Source organism: Balaenoptera ricei, chromosome 16 (assembly GCF_028023285.1).
Source record: "Balaenoptera ricei isolate mBalRic1 chromosome 16, mBalRic1.hap2, whole genome shotgun sequence".
Taxonomy (NCBI): Eukaryota; Metazoa; Chordata; class Mammalia; order Artiodactyla; family Balaenopteridae; genus Balaenoptera; species Balaenoptera ricei.
The window spans coordinates 106,977,250-106,996,105 of record NC_082654.1 but is presented as its reverse complement, the minus strand read 5'-3'; positions in this window follow the sequence as shown (position 1 = coordinate 106,996,105).

Below are 18,856 nucleotides of genomic sequence, written 5' to 3'. Positions count from 1 at the left end.
TAAAATCCATGACCCACAGGTTAAGCAGTGATTCTCTAGGCTAAGGTGGGTGAGGGAAACCTCCCTAAACTGAGGAACACTGAAACTAGGGGGTCAAAAATACAGCCCCCTCCTGACCTAAGAGTAGTAAGAGGTGAAGTGGAGGGTCCCTCTCTCCTGCAGAGATCACCATAACCAGAGCTGGGGGTCACCCAGGACACAAGGCTGGTGTGGGTTCCCGTGACACCTCTCAGTAAATTCGGAGAGAGCTTCTTTCATAGGTAAAGACCTATAATTCCTAAGTTAGTTGTTTCTCAGTAATAATAATTATCAAAATAATATCAACCTACATAGATTTTGTAAATTCAATTATTGCATATAAAATTATTGAAAATGGAAAACTGAGTCACAATTGATTAGAAACTCAAGTCACCAGACCATAAAATGATTACACTCAATATCTTGCTTTCATGGTGACATTTACTTGTCCCAATACCTTGTTTCCTGGAGAAATAGTTGCAAGATTTGCCTGCCTATCTTGTGACATTTTAGGCTTTGAGTCTTTTAAAATAAGCTTTAATTCTGAGAAATCATATTGGCAGAGTTAAATATATCCTGAAAGCTACGTAAGTATGCAGAAAGGCATCTGATAAGCTGTTGCTGCAAAAATATTAAAATATACTATCAGATGCCGTACTGGATTTTAGAAAGTAACCTGACGTTTTAGCTCTTCTTTTGTTGATATTCATCAATATCACATTGTTTATATATATCCTATCTATTTCTTTCATAAATTGCATAGTAGAATACTCCATGGTCATTATCATTCTCAAATACATGGCATCTAAATTGCTGAGAAGGTCATAATACTCAGTATCATAAACCTATCTTTGAAAGATGGTACTGTTGTAACAAATATAGAAAAAAGAATTTTACTTTCAAATTAATTTTGGATTAAAGATGGGATGATCATGGGATTTGGAGATTAAATGGGATTTCACTATACCTTTTCTAATATTTCTTGCATCAGTGTAGGAGATCTGTAAGTTGTTTAGTATCAATAATATATATTTTATAAATGCTACCTCTTTGAGGTAAAAATGTATTATATGCAGATGACATAATACTATATATAGAAAACCCTAAAGACTCCATATAAAAACCACTAGAACTGATAAATGAATTCAGCAAGGTAGCAGGATACAAGATTAACATTCAGAAATCAGTTGCATTTCTTTACACTGACAATGAAATATCAGAAAGGGAAAGTAAAAACACAATCTCTCTTAAAATCACATCCAAAAAAAATACTTAGGAATAAACCTGATCAGGGAGGTGAAAACCTCCTTATGCTGAGGACATAAAACATTGATAAAGGAAATTGGCGATGATTCAAAGAATCATCTCATGCTCTTGGACTGGAAGAATTAATATTGTTAAAATGAGCATACTATCCAAAGCAATTCTACAGATTTAATGCTATCCCTTTCAAATTGCCCATGACATTTTTCACAGAACTAGAACAAATAATCGTAAAATTTATATGGAACCATAAAAGACCCAGAAATGCCAAAGCAATCATGAGGGAAAAGAACAAAGCTGAGGCATAACCCTCCCAGACCTCAGACAATACTACAAAGCTACAGTAATCAAAACAGTGTGGTATTGGCACAAAAACAGACATATGGATCAATGGAACAGAATAGAGAGCTCAGAAATAAACCCACTCACCTATGGACAATTAATCTTCGACAAAGGAGGCAAGAATATACAATGGAGAAAAGACAGTCTGTTCAGCACATGGTGCTGGGAAAGTTGGACAGCCGCATGTAAATCAATGAAGTTAGAATATACCCTCACACTATGCACAAAAACAGACTCAAAATGGCTTAAAGACTTAAAGCAAAAAGAAACAAATGGTACCTAATCAAACTTATAAGCTTTTGCACAGCAAAGGAAACCATAAACAAAACTAAAAGACAACTTACAGACTGGGAGAAAATATTTGCAAATGATGCAACTGACAAGGGCTTAATTTCCAAAATATACAAACAGCTCATACATCTCAATAACAACAACAACAAAAAAATCAAAAAATGGACGGAAAACCTAAACAGACATTTCTCCAAAGAAGATACACAGGTGGTCAACAGGCACATGAAATAAATGCTCAACATTGCTAATTATTAGAGAAATGCAAATCAAAACTACAATGAAGTACCACCTCACACCAGTCAGAATGGCCATCATCAAAAAGTCTACAAACAATAAATGCTGGAGAGGGTGTGGAGAAAAGGGAACCCTCCTACACTGTTGGTGGGAATGTAAGTTGGTGCAGCCCCTATGGAAAACAGTACGGAGTTTCCTCAAAAAAATAAAAGTAGAGTTGCCATATGATCCAGCAATCCCACTCCTGGGCATGTATCCAGACAAAACTATAAAACTATAATTCAAAAAGATACATGTTCATAGCAGCACTATTTACGATAGCCAAGACATGGAGGCAACCTAGATGTCCATGGACAGATGAATGGATAAAGAAGATGTGGTACATCAACACAATGGAATATTACTCAGCCATCAAAAAGAATGACATAATGCCATTTATAGCAACATGGATGGACCTAGAGATTATCATATTAAGTAAGGTAAGTCAAAGACAAATACCATACGATATCACTTATATGTGGAATCTAAAATATGACACAAATGAATTTATTTATGAAACAGAAACAGACTCACAGACATAAAAAACAAACTATGGTTACCAAAGGGGAAAGGGGGTGGAGGGATAAATTAGGAGTTTGGGATTATCAGATACACACCACTATACCATATAGCACAGAGGACTATATACAATATCTTGTAATAAAGCATAATGGAAAAGAATATGGAATGGAAATGATATATATATATGATATATATATCCATACATATGTAATGGAAAAGATATATGTGTGTATGTGTGTGTGTATGTGTGTGTGTGTGTGTGTGTATATACATGAATCACTTTGCTGTACACCAGAAACTAAAACAACATTGTAAATCAACTATACTTCAATTTAAAAAAATAAAATATAAATACTGCCTCTTTGTTTTTCTTCAAAATATTTCTGAATCCCTGCAATGCTTTTGGGATTATTATGTACATGGAATTTTAGTTCCTATAACTCTTTGCTAATTATACTAATTTTTCTTCAAACACCATGCCAAATTAGTCCTGAACAAATACATTTAAAAGTAGATTTTTTAAAAGTACACCTTTGGCTGAAATCCAGAATTTATGTTTTTATTGGACATTGAGAATTTCTAACACAAAATTATGTACAGCTTCTAGTTGACTTTTCATGGCATGCAGGCATCAGCTCAACTTTCCCACCACGTATCCAACACTATTTCAAATTTATGTTTGGTAAATGTGCATTTCCTGCTAAGTTTAAAGAATGTGCAGGTGAGGTGTCGTGGCGCAAACAGAGTGAAAAGAGCTTCCCTCTGTGGGGCAGCCTGGCGTGGGGTCTCTGACCCACACGGGGCGGTTTGGGGTAGCAGCCTAGTGCACAGGGAAAAGAAGGAGTCCCCGTGGAGGGAAGCCGGGCTGGTTGTCAGAGTCTGAGCAGGCTGAAGAGGGTGTCCACGTGAGTGGGGGGCAGTGCAGCCCCGAGAACCTGAGCCAGCGCGAGGTGAGGAGGACATCGGGCAGGGAAGATGCAAGACTAGTTATGAACAGGGGAACTGATCAAACCATGTTAGTATATTAGGGATAATGGGACCCAGGTTTCTTACATTTGGAGAAGGTGGTTACAAATATGGAAAGGGGAAAAGAACTAGAATTAAACCTGTATATTGAATTGGGATTGAAAGAACCGTAGGAAATCAAGTCCAAAATATATAGATATATAGAAGTAAATACAAATGGAAATGTGTTTATGTTTGCTCCAAAACACACATGTATGCATACACGTGTACACAGACATATTTACATGCATATATCTATGTAGCACTGTTCAATAAATTGCTTGGAAACAATGACATCTCAGTAGCAATGAGCACACCTAGGGTGCAGATCTTGGCTTCTAAATTGCTTTCTCCACTTAAAGGCGCCAGGAGAAGTTAACTGATTCTAGGGCTGGGCAGGGAAAGTACAAACCTGGAACACCTTGCTGCGCTGAAGTGCTCAAAGAATGATGGGACATGTCAAAAGAACCCCAAAGTCAGCTTGAAGGGCCCCCCCTACTGGTCAGATTGGGGACAACATGAACATCAAGATAAATAATGGAGGTAACAGATTGTACTCCATTCAACAAATTGGAAAACGTGCATCCATACAAATACAAAAAATAAATAATAAATTAAATGCTTAAAGAGGAATGGGATACTTATATCATGTTAAAATACCACTCTACAAAATAATTCTGAATTCCAAAAGGGAAAAATGTAACTTTGCAGTGAAGACTGGCACACTCTACCTTAATCAAATGATCACAGGTAATATAGCCAGTAATGGGGCAAATCAAAATCCTACGCCACCTCCTAGGATGCAGGGAGAAAAGCACAGCATCACTACTCTGTTATTCCTGCCAAAGACACATAACCTGGATCCAATCTTGAGGAAACATCAGACAAACCCAAACCGAGGAACATTCTAGAACATAACTGGCCTGTAATCTTCAGAAGTGTCAAGGTCCTGAAAGTGAAGGAATGACCGAGGGCTGCTGCGGCCTGAAGGAGATGGAGACTGACAGCTCCCTGCATCGTGTCACGGTTATCAGGACAGGTGACAGAATGCACATGGGCTCTGTGCATGAAATGGTAGTGCTGTACCCAGGCGAATCTCCTCATTTTGATGCTGTGTGGTAGCTGTGGAGGAGAACATTCTCATTTGTAGGAAATACACACTAAAGTATTCAGGAGTGATGATACATCAAGATTATCAATGAACTCTCAAATGGCTTAGGGAAAATGTTCCTCATTATCTGAGTTTTTGTATCATTTCAAAATAAAAATTAATAACGTACAGAAGAAGGGAATGTCCCAGAATATGCTTTAAGTATCTTCCTTTAATCCGTTGTGTTTTCCATGCACATTTGAAGCAAAGTTGTAGGCCTGGCTCAAATTATTTTTTACTAGATTCAGTCTTTGTGTTTGGTAGTATTTTAACTTAGAATTTATAAAATTTTAAAGTAATATGTAATAACATTTTAAAGTAATAAGTAAACGTAATTTAAAGTAATAATATATGTAACAAGTAGGCAATTTATATACCAACAAAATTTCCATATCATTGCAAGTAACTGCTATAGTACAATTAGTGGACCATTTTGTAGTAACTTCTAACTTATTTCTATGTAATACTTTGTGGCTTATTAATGACAAATGAATATTAGCTATTAAAAATGATTTGTGTCACAATAAAAATACTTACAGATTTAAACTGGGAACTCAAAATACCATTCTGTTTTTAGCAAACAATTCCAGAAGATATGAACAACGAATCAAATTCAAAGATTAAATTTAGCCAGTATCTAATATTAATGGTGTATTATTTTTCACTTGAAGATAGCCACAGTCAGTAAATGAATCAGAAAAGCAGCTCTTTGCCTAGAGCAGTTTATTTGAGAAATTGTTTGGGCAAAAAGATCTTTCCTTTACCAACTTGTTTTTATTTCATAATGAAAGCAGAACCATCTCCCACTTGACATTAGTTAATCCATTCTTTTTTTTTTTTTTTTTTTTATTTATTTTATTTATCTTTGGCTGTGTTGGGTCTTCGTCCCCGTGCGAGGGCCTTCCCCAGTTGCGGCAAGTGGGGGCCACTCTTCATCACAGTGCACGGGCCTCTCACTATCGCGGCCTCTCTTGTTGCGGAGCACAGGCTCCAGGTGCACAGGCTCAGTAATTGTGGCTCACGGGCCCAGTTGCTCCGCGGCACGTGGGATCCTCCCAGACCAGGGCTCGAACCCGTGTCCCGTGCACTGGCAGGCAGATTCTCAACCACTGCGCCACCAGGGAAGCCCAGTTAATCCATTCTTGACACTCAAATGTTCTGAACAACAACAACAAAAAGTAATCTGTTCCCCCATTATTTTCAACGGGAAAATTTACTATACATTATACGTCAACAGAAAATCCATAACCAACTTCCTAAGACAACTAAAACACAGTGAAATGCTTTCATGTAAGTAACAAACACACAAAGGGATATAAATGCTTTGAACACTGCTTCCTTATCACCCCACAATGAACATGGTGTTAACCAACACTTGCTCTGTATTCCCGTAGGTTTGCATGCAATTTTACATTTGCAATATAGCACAGCAAATTACAAACAGCGATAAATGGATCTACTAGAGAAAATGCTTACGATATATTAGGGCAATTTCCTGCAATGCAGCTCACCAAGTGAGGTAGACACTTGGAGCTGACAAAACTCGAGAAGCTGCTGCTGTAGATGCTCCTGGATGCTGATAAATCTTCAGAGGAGGTGGGTGACACTATATAGAGAAAAAATTGCCAGCGGAGCTCTGCTTATACTGTCAGCACTTATGTGTATAAATTTCTTTGTAGGGTGTTAAAGAGGCATGAGGCCATTTTTAAAGCAAGGCTTTCCGTCCTCTGGTCTCATGTTAAGAACAGGGATAGCACCACTCATGGAATTTTAAACCAGCAGCGTCCAGGGGCTTGGTCTCATGCTCCTCCAGGTCTTTGCCGTGGTCTTCCTCAAGCTCAGTGGTCAGTAATCCCGCAGCAGGAGATTTTTAGGAGCTTCCTGACATCTCTTTCACTATCTCTCCCATGCCTGCTGCCTCTGGAAGAGTGACAGCTCTGCCTGGGCACCCACCACCTCTTTAGAGCCTTTGAAATCAGTCACAAATTGCAGGGTTAATTTCTTCCATAACCGTGGGCTGCCTGTAGGAAACCTTTTTTCTGTGCCTTGTCAATGATAGTGAAGGTTTCATCTGCAACCTGGACCAGGTTTGGGAATGTTTTCTATATAAACATCAGCAAAAGTCTTTGTACTGAGAAGTGCCCATGTTTTGCAAACGCTAGGCTCTATTGCAAGGCCAATACGTATGATATGCCTGGGTACGGACCCAGCTGGAAGGGGGCACTGTGTTTCCATCTTTCAGAAAATTGTTGTAACATACTGATTTTAATAAGAAATGAAGACGGTTTTATGCCCTCTACCAAAAAATTGTCATAATAAGCAATGAATTGCCCATCTTTGGAGTCAAAACTTAATAATATTTTTACATTTTCAAAATACTGAAGATATCTGCAATGTTAAGGGCATCCCCTCGGTGGTGGGAGCCGCTGGCACCCACAACCTGAACCATTTTACACGCAGCCAGCGGTCAGATTCGTCCATCAACTCACTCGGCATCGCATTTAAAGGGAGCTTTGCACATAATGCTGACAAGATGGCGGGACAAGGACCTCCTTGACTTTTTCAGGTATCCAGACATCTACCTAACCTACCGCATCCACTCATTGCCATGGTTACTGGAGAGTAAATCCCTTTTGTCTTCTTCTCCCCCGGGGGAGGGGGGAACAGCTGCCCAGTCCCGGGGGCTCCAGGGCCCTCACAGGGCTCTCCTCTCCACGGGAAGTTGCTGGGTCAGATTCTACAACCTGGTCAGTTCTGATGCTACATCTCTGTTTTCCTCTGTACCGTCAGCCCTCTGGGGGTGATCAGCTCTCTGCTAACCTCGTTGTCATGTGCTATGTTTCTGCTTCCTCCTCCCAAGAAAGTAATGCGTTCTCCCTAAGGGTTGGTTTGTCAGTTTCTTTTTGTTGGAAGGAGGCCACAAACATGGACTTTGATATTGGGAGCACTAACGGCTAAAAGAATTTTGTGATGATGTTGATTTTAAGTGAAATATGTTTTTCAAGCTTTGAGTTGGCGAGTCAGGGAGGAGAGGGCTGGTCCTAGAGCTGCAGCTTCGAGACTCGGATGAATGCTGCATCACGGACAGGCAGGCCCGGAACTGACTGGCTTCCCTCTTTATTCACCGTCAGTGTGTTTCTTTAAAAAGCAAGCTCTTTTTCCACTTTCCATATTAATCCTGGGATTTAATGGTAAAAATCGAAGTGCCCTACCTCTCTTTTGAAAAGTGTTCTCCCACGTGAGGTTTGAAAGATAGTCTAGTATGGAGCAGGAAGAAAATATTAGAAGTTTTATTTGTATTTAATTTTCATGTCATCCTTTTAAATGTTTATCTTTTGTATACCATTTATAATGCACATAGTAATTTAGTGCAGCAGTGTAAGTTTATAACTTGTAAATAAGTATGCATACACAAATAAATATGCTTACATTGCTGGTATGTTCTCAAAAAAAAAAAACACTTTTTTTGAGAACAAAAGGCGTGCAGTCACGAACATTTGGAGACCTCTGCTCTGTAGACCCAGTCTACAGACGTCTTCCCCAGTCCTGGCTCCCCGTGTCCATTCTGTGAGCCCCTTTGCCGCCACATCTGCTCCCTGAAATCCACCCCTTTCTGCATCCAGACCTCACCCCCAACTCAGGCAGTCACGGCCAGGGTGTGGGGAAAAGGGTGGCCCCAGGAGCTTGCTGTCTCCCCTCTGCCCCGATCAGCAGCCCCGTGTACTGAACAGCTAGTGTAGCCCATGTGTGCCAACACAGGCTCTGGAATCAAAGTGGGTGCAGATCCAGCCGTCTCCCTGGTAGTGACGTGCTCTGGGGAGAGTCGTGGAACTTCTCCCAGGACTTGGTACTCATCCTTAATCTGGAGATGAGAATAGCGTCACTGCCAGCGGGCTGCGGTGAGGGTGCTGAGAGAGTAGCTCAGGTGCACAGCAGCACCTGGTGCGTCGTATTGCTATTACAGTTATTATTATTCATAATAACAAAACATAATTTGGGATGACTTTAAAGCAAAGTCTCTTTGCCTGGATATCCAAGATGAACCTGTTTTAGGATAAATTCTGCTCTACTAGGAAGAATGATTCAGCCAGCTGTCAGTGGGTTTCTTCTGGATCCTTTCTGAATTTTTCAGGATTCCCCCTGGAAAAAAAGCTCTCAAGGAAGACAAAGTGGAGAATGGCTCTCTCTTCAAAGGCTGTGGGGCAATGGTTAATTTTGCCAGTTACTAGTGCCTTAGACATAGAAGATGCTCAATGAATCCTGCTATAGATTGAATGCTTGTGTCCCCGCCAGAATTCCTATGTTGAAACCTAATGCCCAAGGTGATGGTGTTGGGAGGCGGGGCCTTTGGGAGGTGCTTATGTCACGAGGGTGGAGCCTGCCTGAAAAGGATTAGTGCCTTCATAAAAGAGACCCCAGGGAGATCCCTCACCCCTTCCACCACGTGAGGGTACAGTGAGAAGATGGGCACTATGAACCAGGAAGCAGGCCCTCAGACAGACATGAAATTGGCTGGTGCCTTGATCTTGCACTTCCCAGCCTCCAGAATTGTGAGAAATAGATGTTTGTTGTTTAACCTACTCAATCTACAGTAATTTTTGTTATAGCAACCTGAGCTAAGATAAAGCTTGTCTCTTATACCTAAAAATAACACAAATTGTAACAATAATTTTAAAAAGGCACATTGTGGCCAACGACATATAACTAACATCATCCCTCCTCTATGAAGCCAAGAGCTTAATTAGGTTTGGATGGCTGAATAGAGTATGACTAAAAACAGACACCACCGAGATGTCTAAGTGCTTAATTCCTCTTCCTGCTGATTTTCTGCTAGAACAAAAGAAAAGCCCCAGGTCTCTGTTGCCACTGAACAGAGAGTGGCCAAATCCCAAATTAGGAAGTCTCAGGGTCTGTTTTGACTGCAGATGTGTGGAATTACAGGGAAGCTCTATTGTTCGTTCCAAAGAATGTTTCACTGCAAGGCTGTAAATACATCTCAGTCTATCAACTAAGGGGCACAAAAAATATGATTTTACTTCTTTTTAAATGTGTAAATTTCTTTTTTGAATCCAGTTTTGCCGGTTGTCATGGGCTCAGTTGTGTCCCCACAATTTCATATGTTGAAGCCTTAACCCCCAGGACCTCAAAATATGACCGTATTTGGAGAGAGGGCCTTTAAAGAGGTGATTAATGTAAAATGGAGTCGTTAGGGTGGGCCCTGATCCAATATGATGAGATTCGGACACAGACGATACAGTCCAAAGGACAACCATTTGATGATACAGGGAGAGGATGGCCACGGACCAGCCGAGGAGAGCACCTCAGAAGAAATCTATACTACTGACACCTTGATCTTGGACTTCCAGCCTCCAGAGCTGTGAGAAAGTAAATGTCTAAGCCATCCAGTCTGTGGTACTTTGTTACGGCAGCCAGAGCAAACGAATACAGCTGTGTTTCAGAAATGGTCTCTTTCAATTTGAGGAGTCCCCCTTTTTACCCTAAAGTTTTGCTTCAGTATGGGGGAGCTTGTGTTATGCTACTGTGTCAGGGCAGGAGGTTCATGACGTTTACCCCACTGGGCCTTCGAGACACTGCACAGGTGTTCCCACGGCTGGCTACATAATTTGCAGGCCCAGTGCAACATGAAAATGTTGGGGTCTTTGCTCAGAAGCATGAACAAAGCATTGTTAAAGGTACTACAACAGAAAGCTCCTGTCCTCCATGGTCTCTCCTTGTTGTGGATGGTAGTTTTTATTTGTTATTTAATGTCAATATAAGTAAATAATTTAATTATTCACACGAATTTTAGCACTCATCTTTATATTGGACAATGTCAGTTTTAAATAATTTGTATGGGGACTCACAATTCCTATTTCACAGCTGGTAGGTGCACAAGTATCTTGAACAGTGGAAATCCTGCACAAGTCTAGCTCATTCCACTTGACACACACATCTGTTACCAACCCTCCTACCCATCATCTTACTGTTGAATAAGGAACAGCTGAACAGTTCAGGAACAGGAGGCTGCTTTTCTTTCCCTTTCCTTCTGTGTCACTGTTTTCAGCTTTAGTGGTCGGTTAACAGAGAAATAACGTGAGTGAGAAAGGTGCTTGGTTGTTCGCAAAAGGCCATTGCCCTCTTTCTGTGTTTAAAGCAAGCTCTGGTTTGCGGGGAAAGGGTGCGTGGTCATCGACTTGAGTGCTTACCTTGTACTCACTTTGAGTGTCAATGAGCATAGCATGTCCACTTCAATGCTGTGCTCACAGGCAGGGCGACCGCTCTATGCAAACGAGAAGGTAAGAAACCATGGACATGCACATGGGCCGTCTCCTCTGCTCACGTACGTGCTCCGTTGTCCCATCCACTTCCCTCACAAAACACAAGTTCAAAAATAAAATTACTAAGAACTTCAAGGGACAGCAGAGCATTAAATCAACCGTGGTGCCCTTCTGGGGGTGGAGCCTTTTGGAGGCGGGCCCTTCTGGGGGTGGAGCCTTTTGGAGGTGGGTCCTTCTGGGGGTGGAGCCTTTTGGAGGTGGGTCCTTCTGGGGGTGGAGCCTTTTGGAGGCGGGCCCTTCTGGGGGTGGAGCCTTTTGGAGGCAGGCCCTTCTGGGGGTGGAGCCTTTTGGAGGTGGGCCCTTCTGGGTGCAAGGCTGGCCTTTCTATTGGGTCGGACCATTTGGTGAATCACCTTCTTCCATTGCTCAGGAGGGTAGTGCTGCATCTCAAGCTAAATATCAATATACATATTAAATGTATTTCTGTGTTAATTTACATATATACACATTTCTATATTTACATATATAAAATTCAAATATTATTTGAAATATGATTTGCCCACTATTTTGGTAAGATGGAATGCACTGCATTCAAGAGATTTTCCTCAATTCCATGATAACAATTCAACATTGTCTTAATTAGTCCTCACACATTTCCCACCTTTCAGGTGTTACAATCAAGGTTCAGTGAAGTCCAACACTTGCCTAACGTTATTCGCTCTGTACGTGGCCTCTTGCCTCAGCCTAGAAGCCCAAATGGGTGCTTCGGCCAAGTCTCTGGCCAGGGAGACAAAACCAGAAGATGAAGGGAGGAGAAGTCTTGATTGGTGTTTCTTCTTGGGCCAAACAAAGGGCCCTTAGCAAGAGCCCTGTTGGCCCTGGCTGGGCAGAAGCCTGAGAGCAGAGGTCTCAGCTGCAGAGGGTGGAGGCATTCCTGGGAAATGCTCAGGTCAGCAGAAAGCACTGGCTTCTCCTTCCTGCCAGTGTCCTAGGCGCCCTCCCACCTGATACTGTCACTTGTCACATGTCTGCCCACCTGTCACTATTCCCCTTATAACAGCGTGTTCAGGAAAGAGCCTGAGAAATACACTCAAACTGCAGAATCACAACATATGGGGTAACATGTTGACCCACCCTGGCAGCTTTTGATTATTACGAGGGGCCACGTGATCTTAGGGCAAACTGATGTATTTCAAGAATCAGCAAAATGACGCCAAGAGTAACATAAGGGCTAGTGATCGTTACTGGTCCAGAAATACCTCTGGGAGTCCTTCTGAACATTCTCCCCTGCCCCGCGCCCCCCGTCATTCCTCCTTGTCGCCAAGTGAATGCTATTTAGGTCTTCTGAAAGAAATATGGACGACATAGTACACTGTGTGTGACCCCTGCAGCGTAATTCATCTCTGAACAACAATTAATACTGATGGTTTGAAGGACGGATACTTTCCTGGGCAGAGGAAGGAGCTGAGCAGAACATACGAGGCAGCCCTGCCACCCTGCATACAAATAATTGACGCCAGCAGTCACCCCTCATGCACGGCCACTGTGGTTTAGGTACTGCTGCTTTTGTCCCCAGACGGAAGTGGGGTCGGAGCAGGTCACAGCCAAACAGAATTCAGCCCGGAATTGGACGGTCGGAGTTCTCATTCTGACTCCCTCATAGATTACTCGTATGGCCGTGGAAAATCACCTCTCTAAGCATCAGTTTTGTCATCCATAGTTACAATATTTTCACAAGAAATTTTAAGATCTACCCTCTTGGCAACTTTCAAATATACAATATAGTGTTATTAATTATAGTCACCATGCTGCACAGCACATCCCCAGAACCAAACCTGAGACATTACCAGTTCAGTAATCCAGACAGCACCTGACCCTGAAAAGCCAGTTTACACTTTGAGTTGTGTCAGCGTCCGCTATAGGTTTGTGAATTTAGGAACGTGGAGAAGGTCCCCTCTCTTCCAGGGAGCATTTCTCCCTGTTTCTTAGCATATCAGAGTTTCTACGACTAAGTGCTTCACTATCTTGGGTTAAACAACAACCTCTCACTGCAGTTTCTTCTTTAAAAGCAAATGAGTTTTAGGGATGGTGTTCATATCAGATCTCTTTCTTTGGTCAGAGAACAAGTTGGGGGTGGGGTGGGTTGGGTGTGCTAAAAGAGGGGAAAATGTCTCCAGAGGAGAAGGGAAAGGAACTAGACAAAAGTACAAAATTGTGGGAAGGGCTTTGGACTCAGCCCTGACTCCATAAACTATACCGTTTTCTAAGAATGTGAAAAGCTAACTTCCAATTTGTATTTTACTTTTCTTTTCTCTAAATGTCTCATATGTTCACTTGTGGAAAAAAATTTATTTCAAACCCTGGGAATAAAAGGTAGGTGGAGACACTGATCAGAGTTGTTTGTGATGCTTTGCAGGGGTCTAGCTGCCTTAGATTATTTTGTGGAAATATTAATGATCTAAACCACTCAGAAGAGAAAAACATTCCTGTGATTAAAAAGCCATTTACCCAACCCCTTTTTAATGTCCCTTAATCTTTCCCCAAATTCTCACTTGATGGATTCCAGGTCTGTCATTAAAATCACGCTCTTGTGCTGTCACCCTCCATCACACACACCTGGCAAAATCCCACCTGGGTAAAACCCAACAGTCTGTCAACCCCGTGTCTCTTCCTGGCAGCTGAACGTAGTTGGAGAAAAATACAACCATGCTGGCAGGTTTCACAGTAAATTCTCGACCACAAATCCAACAGTATATCTCTAGTCGACTGAGTCCCCGCGCCCCTAGAGAACTATTTCACACCTTCTTTCCTCAAACCCCTAACCGTGGGATCCTCAACTCTGGCCGCACCTTTGAATCACCTGGAAGCCTGTAAAAAGCACCAGTGCCCAGGTCCCATCTCCAGAAAATCTGATTTAATTGTGTAGATAGAACAGGGGGCCTTGCTATGAATGTGATTTTTTTTTAAAGGAATTCCTTTTATTTTTATTTATTTATTTATTTATTTAGTTTTGGCTGTGTTGGGTCTTCGTTTCTGTGCGAGGGCTTTCTCTAGTTGCGGCAAGCGGGGGCCACTCTTCATCGCGGTGCGCGGGCCCGTCACTGTCGCGGCCTCTCCCGTTGCGGAGCACAGGCTCCAGTCGCGCAGGCTCAGTAATTGTGGCTCACAGGGCTAGTTGCTCCGCGGCATGTGGGATCTTCCCAGACCAGGGCTCGAACCTGTGTCCCCTGCATTGGCAGGCAGATTCTCAACCACTGCGCCAGCAGGGAAGCCCTATGAATGTGATTTTAAGACTCTCCAGGTGACTCTGGTGTACAGCCAAGATTGAGGACCAACCCCTTCCTCAGACACAGCTGATCACCCTTCTGATGACTGCCCTGAGAAAATCCAATCAGTAAGGGAAAAACACCCCCAGACTCTCACCAAATCTACCTGCATGGGGCCTTCACTCCCTTCTGAGAGAAGACCAACCCCTCCGCTTCTGCATTCCAGCCCATCACCATTGGAGCAACCAAGGGCTTCGTTTAGCCACTGCTCCCTCTCTCTCCAGCATCTCCCTTGTATCCTTTCTACTGAATCATGTCCACAACTTTTCAAACTTCTCTTGATTTTAAGAAGTCGCTTCTCCAATCCCAAACCCACCTTTGCCACCTCCCTTTTCTCTCCTCTCTTTGCAGCAAAATTCCTCAAACTTTGTCTTTACTCAATCCCCAAATTTCTTCTCTCATTTTCTGAAATCCACTCCCATCACAGTTTCACCCCCTCGTTGTCAAACCCAGTGATTAATTCTCAGCCCTCATCATACTAGATCCCTCGGCAGCATTTGACAGTTACACCTTCTTCAGAATACACGCTTAGCCTCTAAAACTTTGCTTTGTCTCAGGTTTTTGAATTCTCAGTCTCCTTTGGTTTCTTCTCATTTCCCTCACGTCTAAATATGAGTGTGTGGGAGATTGGGATTGACACATATACACTATTGATACTATGTATAAAATAGATAACTAATGAGAACATACTGTATACCACAGGGAACTCTACTTGATGCACTTGTGGTGACCTGAATGGGAAGGAAGTCCAAAAGGGAGGGGATAAATGCATGTGTATGGCTGATTCATTTTGCTGTGCAGTAGAAACTAACACAACATTGTAAAGCAGCTATACTCCAATAAAAATTAATTTTAAAAAATAATAAAATACAAAAAATGCAAAACTTAAATAAATAAATATGAGTGTGCTCCTCAGACCTCCTAATCCTTGGGTGATCTTGTCCACTAGCTACCATCGACCTACTGATGACGCCCACATTTCTAGCTCCAGTCCAAGCCTGAGCCTTGAATTCCAGATTCCTCTCTTCAACTGCCTGCTTTCCAGATCCACTTAGATGTGTTAGATCCAACACGTTCAAAACCAAGTTCTTATTCTTTCCCTCCAATCCTGCTGCTCTTGCAGTAGCTCAAGTAAAAAACTATGGAATCATTCTTGACTCGTCTCTTTCACTGTCTGCTTGTAACTCTTCTGTAAAAGCTGTGGGTTCTACCTCCAAAATATATTCTCAGCCTGAGCAGTTCTCATCACCTCCATCACTACCACTCTGTTCCATAACACCCTTCTTCTACATCTTGGACTGCTGCAGTGGTATCCTAACTGGTCTTCCGGATTCCATCTTTGCTCTGCTCCTGTTTATTTTCCACTCAGCAGCTAGAGCGATCCACTTAAAATACAAGTCAGATCTTGTTACTTCTCTGCTTTCAGCTCGCCAGTGGCTCCCCATTTCACTCAAAATCCAGTCTTACAAGATTTAACAGCCAACCTTCTCTGCAGTTTCATCTCCTACACTTCCCTCAGCGCTCTCTGCCTCAGCTGCACCAGACTCCTTAGTGCTCACTGAGTACAGCTAGTGTGCACACACCTCGGGGACTTTGCACTTGTGTCCTCTTCCTGAATGCACTGGACTTGCTCTCTCAAGGATCTGCCCCAGTGTCTTCTACCAGAGCAATGTCCACCACCACCACACACACACACACACCCCCCATTATCACCACCACCACAATCACCATGATCTCTGCCCCTCTACTTTTTACCCCTTATCAACAACTGATGTATTACATATTTATTTATTTGTTTCTCTTCTCCCCCTCTACTTGAATGTAAGTGCTATAAAAACAGATTTTTTTTTTCTGATTTATTCTCAGTGCTTATAAGAGAGCTTGGCCCATCGTAGGTACTCAGTACATTTTTGATGAATTAGTGAATGAATCAGTCAATCAAGCAAGCAAGCAATGGAAATGTCAGGGCATCTCAATCCCAGAAGGGGATTTTTTCCCCATAGTTTCCTATAGTGTTACCCTGTCTCATTCTTTCTCTGCCTCTTTGGGTTGACTCCTAGATAAATTCCTCATATAAAATCATTTTGAGCAAGGTTAATCCTTAGGTCCCTATGTCAGATATGACCCCAAAAGTCACACCTTGCCACGTACACTTGCTTTCAACCTCCTCCCCCTACATACTGGCCATGGTTCGGCAGCTGTGGCTCTTCCTTCCTCTCGGTTCCAGGAGCTCCTTTTCATCTCTAGCCCCCTCCTTTTGGGTGATGAAGGCCATGTGGGGAGAGGCAGCAGCTGCCCGACCCCATCTCTGCCTTCTCTGCCCACGGTGACCCAGCAACACATAGACTTCCCAAGCCTGACTTGGCCTGTGCAGTCTGGGGCTGGCCAGGCCAGTCTCTGGTGCATTTCCATTCCCTGCAGCAGCTTGGCCATTTGCAAAATAAAAATGGTAAAAGTACCAACAGGAAGAAATATACACCATATTTTATTATTCTAAGATACCCACTTTTTTTTTTCTCTCTCTCACATTTCACATCTCAAACATCAGGAATCATCTTGTAGTTGGTGGTGGGCAAGTGGGAACTCCTACGTAGCCTGAGCCTGTGTCAGCAAGGTTAAGATTCCAGGGCACACCTGGCTGTCTATTCCCCTCGGTACTTTAGGCTGAGGACCTTTTGATGACCAATTAAAGAAGGAAAATACAGCTGGTTATTGTATGAAAACCTTGGATAAGACAAACAAACAAATACCAGCATTAAGCCATGCAGAACAGAGGGCAGCAACTTGGATGACCTCAGGGCACTTCTATAAGAAGTGTGGTGTGACAGAGGCTCTGGGTGGCTCAGAGGAACATACCGTGAGGAAAACCTGGGCGTTGAAAACTCTCAGTGAGAAAGTAAATAAGACTAGTGAGATGAAGTTTTAGGAAAAGGCTGACCAATTATTTTAACGTATTTTTATGTGCTCATTAGAGTGCTACATGATAAAAATCTGTATCTGTATTTAGATTCGATAATATAAATAATTATCAAAGAGGTGTTTTTGATATGTTTAAATTTAAATTATTAGGGAAAAGAAAACACTGTATCATAGTTTAAATGGTAGCATTTTTTCTTTCGTGGTGATACATATAACAAAAGTGTACTATACCATGAAAGGAGGCCTAGACTCAATGAAATACAGCTACTAGCCCCAGGTACATAAAAGTACGAACCCCTGGTTTAACAAAACCTAAGGAATCTCCTACACAGGTGAATTGCTTTTGCTACCTGGAGCTCTTTGAGAAGACTATAAACCAAAAGCTCAATATTAACCTAAAATTACTTCATTATATTACAAAGTTATATTATTTGAAAGATGTTTTCAAATGACTCAAAATTAAAAGATCTTAGTGTAACACTGGTTCTGTAATTATCCTCACAAATATGTTACTTATAAAAGTTAATGATGTAGAATCATCATGGTAGCATCAAGTAGGAAGTTGCCAGGCAGATGGGAAAGTTTTTTTGCCCTTCGTTTTCCAATTGTTTTCTTCCTTCCCTCTCTTCCCTCCACAATGAGAAGCAGCCACTGTCTTTAAAGGTTGGAATATTTTTACTTTTCTAGGTTTTTACTTTACTGGGTTAAACAAGGTAACATGCTAAACATTGATTCTAAACAGGAATAGTCATCTAATTTTTATTTGACAAGCTTTGGGGTAACAATTTGATTTTCCAGTCTTTTGTGACCAAATAATCCTCTTCCCATCGTTACATGCTGTGTGAGCTACAAGCACTTTGAGCTCAGGAATGCACAAAGGCCCCGCATTTCCTTGGGATTAGTACCATACAAATGCAAATTAAGGACAGTGGAAGGCTGTGTCCATCCTTGTGACTCTCACTGCTCTGTTTTGTGCTTCCTAGGGGTAGCAAAGCAATCCATTGTTTTAAAAACACACACTTGCCTTAGCTGCTGACTCTTTCATTGGCTACCTGAAGAAGAGAAGGAGGAATTCTTTCCTATAGAATCCACCCCTCTGGATCCTATTCAATTATTTTTAATAGGTAACATGAAATCTTACAGGAGTCTTACACAGTTTCTAATTGCAGGATTTGTACTCGAGGTATGGAGTCTTATTTTGCTCCTTGCATCTTCGGTCTATGCTTCACATGACCCTTTGTGGTAAGCCTGAGGACCTGTACATACCCTCTTCAAACTCTTTGGCTGGTTGGCACAGTATATAGATATGTTGGAAATCAGTTCTTTTCTGTGGCATAATTCTTCCAAGGGAGTTGAAATGCTTTACAAACACTTCTCATTTATCAGTCAATCCATATAGCAAGCCATGTTATGCAAATCTCTTCCTTCTTATACGTTGTCCTTCGGTGATTTTCATGAAGTTCTGCCTG